Raw genomic sequence first — 8,339 nt, 5'->3', positions numbered from 1 at the left:
TCTCTCTGATGAACATAGACCCAAAAGTTCTCTCTATAATACTAACTGAAAGCAAGAACATCAAAAAGATTATTCGCCAAGATCAAGTCAGCTTAATTCCAGAGATGCAGGGATGGTTCAGTATATGTAAAACAATAAATTTAATCCTCCACATAGCAGATTCAAGGACAGAAATCACATGATCATCTCATTAGATGCAGAAACGGCCTTTAATAAAATCCAACATCTATTCATGATACAGGGGACATATCTCAACATAAAAAAGCAGTATACAACAAGCCCATGGCCAACATAATATTAAATATAGAAAAACTCAAAGATTTGCCATTAAAATCAGAAACAAGGCCAAGAATGTCCACTCTCTCCATTTCTATTCACAATGGTACTTGAAGTCTTAGCTAGAGCAAAAGGAGATTAAATTGGATACAAATTAGAAAAGTCAAAGTATCATTTTTTGTAGCTATATGATTCTATACATTAAAAACTCCTAGAGCTGAGAAATTCATTCAGTAAAGTAGCAGGATATAAAGTTAACACCCCAAAACCAGCTTTCATCAGAGAAGCTTCCTTGTGCAGCAGATGGTAGTTAACCCAGAAACCCACAACTATGCAGAGAACAAGAGATTCTGTCATGTTTGTCCCTGAATTAGACACCTATATCAAACTTCTGACTCCAAACCTTGACTCACTGCAAGAGTTGGGGAAAGATTGTGAGAGCTAGACATGGTACATGACCACAAGGAAACAGTTTTCCAGACAGCTGGTCAGTTACTCATATGAACTCACCACAATGGCAACAGCATGCACAAGTGCCATGTAAGCTCAAATCAGACAAAATCCCAGCATAGACATGGAGAAGTGGGTAAGAAACCCCAATCCCGCCTGAGGAACCATTGGAAACCCTTGGCTGCTGGGAAGGAAAGAGTCAGTCCCTTTTAAGGGTGTGACTCTTGGTAGGTTAACCAGATTCCAGTGGATGGAACTACACTGAAGGACACTTGGGGACACAAATGACTCTCTAAATATATATGTAATAGAGAACATGAAATTGGGTGGAAGTAGTAAGTGGTGGTGCCAATAGGGGAGACAATCTAAAGACAAAATATATCAAATGTGCAAAAATTCAATAAAAACCTGAAAATTTTTCAATTTTCCAACAAATTATTCTGCATTTTTCTAAATATTTTGCTTTTAACAGCAGAAAGATAAAAATTGAAATGTATTTGCATATGTAAATAAGTATTGGAACCAGAAGTGGCAACACATGCCTTTAAACTTAACAAAGAAAGGCAGAAGCAGGCAGATCTTTGTGAGATCCAACCCAGCCTGGTCTACATAGCAATTTCCAGGGCAGCCGGGGCTACAGAGAGGGACTACCTCAAAAAATAATAATAATAATAATCAATAATAATTAAGTATTATAAAGTAAGCTTTGAACAGTTGTTTTCTTTCAGTGACTTCTATCTAACATCCATGGGAATCTCTTCCATAGTTTCCACCTTGTTTTGGCCAAAAAGGCTTCAAGGAATCATGCAGAAGAAGGAATGTAGGTTGGTATATTAACTGCAGAACTTTTTTCCAGTAGGTTCAATCCATACTTACTATATCCTGTAATAGGCTCCTCCTTTTTTTTCTATTATCTAGCTCTAGAAATTTTTTGTATATTTCTATTTAAATTTTGTGTATTTCATACAAAACATCTTAATCATCTTTAGACCCCCTCCCCCAACCATGCCCTCCTATACCCCCCCACCAGATTTCATGCATTCTGTCTTTTATATTAAGGCCCACTACATCAAGTTAGTGTGCCCAGACATCCCTCAGTGCAAGTCCATCCACTGGTGTCTAGTCAGCGTATCTAGAGTCACAACCTCAAAGCAGATCAGCTCTCCCTCACCAAGAAGTAGTCAGGTGCTAACAGCACTTCAGCTATAATTGGGGCCTGCTGCCCATTTCCCCAGTTCTATGCTGAGTTTCTGTCTGCTTGCATCTGCATGCATGTTAACAACATAGCTGTAGATTCATATGATCAAGGTCCTAGGAACCTGTAAGACTGTTTCCATATAGTCATGCACCTGTTCTTACTGTCTTTCTGCCCCTGAGCCCTCGGCGAATGGAGTTTAATATGGGATTCCTGTCCAAGGACCCCAGACTCTTATTCTCTACGCTTTGGCTATTTGTGGCCTTTTGTGTTCATTGCCCTCTACTGCATGAGGGAGCTTCATTGATGAGAGTTGAGAGATGCATTAGTATTCTATCTACTCCTTGTTCCACTATGTTCTATAAGCCTTAGGTGTAGAGTTTCTATTGCAGATGTGTCACTTAGGGGTGGACATTTCACAGACACTTGTTCTCTATGTGTGACCAATTGTGGAACTCTAATAGTTTCCCAGGTTGCTTCTCTTAAAGTAGCCATTGCTATACACAAATATGTTATTTTCAGGGGGTAGGAATTGGTAGGTAACTGCAATAATTATTCTCCTCCTTCTTTGAAATTAAGATGGCAAAAAATATTATCAGTTTCTATTTACATAACACTATACTGCCTTTTCATATATCTTGGTAATTAATTTTTCTCAAATTAAAGTAATTTGTTTCTTAGGACTACTCTTGCTCAGTTAGAGCCCTTAGTTATATGTAAAATGAGCTAGTGACTTTTTATAATTTATAGTCAATTTTTTTCAATAGTGAAGTATAACTATTACTTAAATATTAACTATTTAAGGAGCATAGCTAGATATTCATATTGTAAAGGCATTCATTTTCCTTGATTTTATATTTGTATACTAGACTATGGTATATCTTATTACTTATTGAGCTAACACTCTGAATAATGAGCATTTGTAAAGCTTTCCTGTGGTAACTGGCTGGCAACTGATCTCCTCTTTTGTGAATATTTCAATACTCCTTGGTTGTTTGAAGGTTCCAAACAAACCTAGGCTTCTTTCATCTTTTTCAAATGTGTGCAACAAATTGCAGTCTCATTAAAACTTATTCTTTGTGAAGACTTTTGAAATCATAAAACCTCAAAATAAAATGTTTCCCTCATTTGAAAAAATGAAGTAGGTATTTTCAACAAAATAATAAGCATCAACCTGCACATCAAAATTTACTCGAAGCAGAGACTTAAGATAAAAGGTAAAAATCAAAAAGCTTTACCTATAAAGCTTCAGCCATAAAACTGATTTAAAAAATGAGTTAGAGAATTTATTCGAGACATAGAAATAGGCAAATATTTCTCAGATACGATAGTGAAATTTTCAAAAATCATAAAATAACAATACTTTTAAATTTGACTTTATCAAACTTAAATTTTCTTTACATTACATAAAACTCTCAACAAAATGATTAGGAATGCCACATACCAGAAAAATATGTAAAGCAAATTTTTAATAAGAAATTTGTGTTCAAGCTACATAAAAATTTTAATTCAATTAACTTCATAAAAAATTTGCATATGCATCGAGCGTGATGGTGCACACCTTTAATCCAGCCAGCCCTTGGGAGGCAGAGGCAGGTGGATCTCTGAGATCAAGGTCAGCCTGATCTCTACAGGGAATTCCAGACCAGCTGGGGATACAGGGAAACTTTGCCTAAAAGGTAAACTAATAAAATAAATAAAAATTTGCTTATGACCCTGTGCGGGACACTTCAGATTCAAGCCATAACAGAGATAAATAAAATGAAAGCACAGCACACCAAAATTTGTGAGACATACCCAAAGCAATGCCAAGGAAAGAAAATTGTAACTGTAAAAACATTTTTTAACAAACGAGAAAGCTCTCAACATTATAACTTTATAACTTGAGGAAATGGGAAAGAGAAACAAATTAAATTCAAAGCCAGCAGAAGGAAAAAAATCAAAAAGATTAGAACACATAGATGAAAGAGAGAAAATCAATTAAACCAAAACTTAGTTGTTTGAAAGGAGCAACACAATTGTCAAACCTTCAGGTAACAGGAAAAGAAAAATACATTACTCAACTTGGTCATGAAGGAAGGAACATAACTACTGATTTTACGGAAGTAAAAAGAATTCTAAGAGAGTACTACTTACAATTATATAGCAACAAATCAAATAACCCATATGAAGTGGAGAAATTCTTATAAGCATGAAAGTATTTCAAAAACTTCATTTATGAAGAAATACATATGTGAATAGACTTATAACTGGTAAAGAGATTGAAACAATTAAAAAAAAATTCACCAACCAAGAAAGGCCTTACACTTGATGTCTTCAGTGATGGCTCTTCCCAAACATTTGGTGAACACCAGTCCTCAAAAGTTTTCCAGAAAATTGAACAAGAAAAATACTGCTTGGTTGACCCTCAAAGACCTGCAATGCTAATATAAAAAGAGACAGGAAAACAACATAGGAAAAGAGTTCATCAGATCAATATCTGGTATAAGCCTCATCACAAAAAAAAAGTCTTGAGCAAAATAAAAATTGAATTCATTAGAATTTTAAAATAATCACACACCAGAGCCAAATATGTTTGTAGCATGCAAGCAAGATTCAGCTTGTGAAATAAATCAATATAATACATCGTATTAACAGAATGAGAAGAAAAAGAAAACAAGATCATCTCAACTGATGCAGAAAAAAACTTAATTCAACAATCTTCTATAAAAAACACTCAACACAGTAATCGAAAGAAACTGCCTGGACATATAAAAACTGTATATGAGAAATACCCTGTCAGGCTTATACTAATGGTGGGGAAACTAAAAGTGTTTCCTTTAAGATCAGAAGCAAGGCAAGGGTGCTCACTTTAACCATTCCCATTCATTGTAATATTGGAAATTCCAGCAATTCAGAAAAAGAACTACAAGGCTTTCAAACAGGAAAGAAAAAAATGAAATTATCTCTGCTCACAGGTAATATACCATGTGTAGAAAACCCACAAATAAAACATTAGAACTAATCAATGCACTCAGCAAAGCAGCCAGATACAAAGTCAGCACATAAAGATTAGCTGTGTTTCTATATACTAACAATGAACAATCTAAAGAACAAATTAATAAATCATGTGTATTTACAATATCATCTAAAAGAATTATGTACTTAGCAATCTATTTAACCAAGGAAGTGAAACACTTATCCAATAGAAACCAGAAAATATTGCTGAAAAGATTAAGTGTGTCATAAGTAAATGAAAATATAACTCATATTTATGGATTGGAAGGCTTGATAGTGTACATCAGTTCTACCCAAAGAGACCTACTGGATCAATGCAAGCTTTATCAAAATCCCTGTGATACTTTTTGTTGAGACAGAAAAGCCCAGCCTAAGATTCATAGAGAATCTCGGGGATCCCAAAATTGCCCCAGAAAATTTTTCATAAAGGACAAATTGGAGAATTCATACTTTCTTATCTTAAAACTCACTATAAAGCTACAGTGAGCAAAACTGTGAAGTGCTTACATCAAAACAGACTATAACAATAGAATACAATAGAGAATCTGGAACTAAATCTTCACATACATGGTCAAATGGTTTTGACAAAAATCCTAAGATTACCCAATGCAGAAGGAACAGTTTTAAACAATTTATACTGAGGAAACTGGGATGTCTGTATGCAAATTAATTGAGTTGGACAATTACCTAAGAAAACTGAAAATTCATTCAAAATGTATTAAAGACTCAAATATAAAATCTATCTAGACAAGTGTTCCACAACTGAGCTATGTCCCCAATCTTAAATATAAAACTATAAAATGTTAAGAAGGAAAGAGGACATAATCTTGATGACTTTGAATTTGACAGCGATTTCTTGGATGTGACACCACAGCACAGACAATAAAGCAAATAAATTGGAGTTCAAGAAAAATTATTAATTTTATGCACTAAAAGATATTATCAACAGACTTGGGGATACAGTCATTAAAGTCCTTGTCTTGCAAACATAAAGACCTGATTTTGACCCCAAGTAAAAATGACGGATATGGTGGTGCACACTTATCATCCCAGCACTGGGGAGGCAGAGCCAGAGGGTTCCCTGGGACTCACTGGCCAGTCAATCTAGCATGGTGGGTAACCTCTAGATCAGTGAGAGACCTTGTCTCAAAGGAGGTGGATGGCTCATGGCTGTCCTCTGGTCTACATGTATACACACACGTGCACACATGTATACACATACACGCACATGCACCCACACACGTCCAACTACATATGTAGGAACGTTCACATACATACACATTAAAAAACATTATCAACAGAGTAAAAGGACAGCCCACTTAATGAAAGAAAACATTTGCAAATCTTAAGGGGGGTAAAGTATTAGCATCCAGAATAAACAGAGAATTTTTAAAATTCAGCCAAATTTTTTCAAAAATAAATATGTGAATTTCTCCAAATAAGCCAATAATCATATGAAATATATTTAATTTCAATAGTCACTGGAGAAATGCAAATTAAAACTATCAGATACCACCCCATACCCACCAGAGTATGAATTGTTAAAAGTCAGGTAGTAAGTGTTGGTGAGGATGTAGAGAACTCAGAGCCCACTTGCACTGTTGCTAGCAATGTAAAATGAGATGATCACTTTGAAACACATTCTGGAAGTTCCTCAAAAAGTTAAATAGAGCTATGTACTCCAACAATTCCACTCTTTGATGCACACACGAGAAAATGAAAACACATGTTCACACCAAACCCACATACAAATGCTATAGCACACGCACACACTACTCACAGTAGTTAAAACTGAAACAAAAAACAAAGGTCCAGCAATTGATGAGTGGTGGCTAAAAATGGAATGAGGTACAGTAAATTTTTGAAGTTTGAGCAAAAAATTCATGAATATCTGGGGATTAAGCTACCCCAGAAAACTGTGGAGGCAAGGTTTTTATGGACTGTTACAAGGATCAGTGTGAAAACAGAAGACGTTGATCTGATTGGCTGAATTCTGAGCAGTTGCTTTGTTTCAATTTTCCACCCTTTATCACATAACTAATGCTCAGCTGACCATCTATGAGCAGAAACTCAAAGCAGGAAGCTGTCTCAGCTTAAGTTATTGTGACAGTTCATAGACAGCATATTTTCTACTATACAATGAAATATTTGACCATAAAAAGGGATGTTATCCTGACATTTGCTATAACACAGAACTTGCAAACATGCTACCTAAAGAAGCCAGTCACAAAAGATCATCTGTGACTCCACTTAGAATGGCCCAATTAGGCAAATCTGCATAGATGAAGTTAGGTTAGTGCTACATTAGTTTTGGGGAAATGGCAGGGTAGGCAAGTGATAGCTAAAGCACAGGTGTTTCTTTTTGAGATGATGAAAACGTTGACTGTAGTGACATTTCACATGTCTGTGGATATTCTAAAACTCTCTATTCATACTCTTCAAAAGTATTAAGCATATGGTGATATGTTTTTATTTTAGTAAACATAATTTTCTTTAATGTCCCTTAGTCTTTTTACGATTTTCACTTTTTCTTTAAATAATTGGGGGAGGAGAAAATCAAGCTTGAAACACTTATTTTGGCAAGATAGCAACCGAAGTCTAAGGCACAAGCATATGTCCAAATGCATAGGCATTAAAGAATAAACCATAATGGGGGAACACCAAACAAGATACAGTATGTCTAAACATCTTCAAATGATAATTTAAGGATAAAAGCTGAAAAACTATGCTCAGTATTAGCTAGGGATTAAGTGCACCTTTTCCTGTTTTCTCCCAAATAAAATCATAGTTTACTATTTAAATTACACCTCAAAGCTTTTCTCTCAGTACAAAGCAACCACTACATACACATAAAATACTTATTTGCTAATGTAATAATTTCCCTGGCTCACCCAACACGCAAAGCACATGACTCCAAAGACTATAATTAGGGCAATGGTACATGAACAGAAAACCACAATCCAAGCTTCAAAACGTGTTCTTAGAATTATAGGACACTCAGGTTATTCTTACTTCAAAAGGATGTCACACTGTCATTTCATCAGTCTACCTTTTTTTTCTCTCTTTTTTTTAATTTTTACAAAAACTTTATTAAGAATTTCATATATGTATATAAGGTGTTTTGATCAAATCCATGCCCACTCCCTCCCCTCCAACATTCCCCCCTCTGAAGAGGTAACCCTAAAATCTTTTAAGGATTAGATACAAGCTGCCAAATACTTTTGACATTTTTGGCCTTTGGAATAGAGTATGTGGCTAACAGACCCAAGGACATTTTGACTTTTAGCCAAGAAACTGGCTACATTTCTTTGGGGTCTTTTTACCCTAACTGCCCCAGCTGCTTTTAATAAGATGATGCTATACAGCAGTCCCTTCTGTATGAAATAACTATCATCATTATGATTTCCGCTGAGCCTGATCG

The sequence above is a fragment of the Nannospalax galili genome, unplaced genomic scaffold, assembly GCF_000622305.1.
Source record: "Nannospalax galili isolate Female #2095 unplaced genomic scaffold, S.galili_v1.0 scaffold144, whole genome shotgun sequence".
NCBI lineage: Eukaryota > Metazoa > Chordata > Mammalia > Rodentia > Spalacidae > Nannospalax > Nannospalax galili.
The sequence above is the reverse complement of the archived record's forward strand: the minus strand, read 5'-3'. Positions refer to the sequence as shown.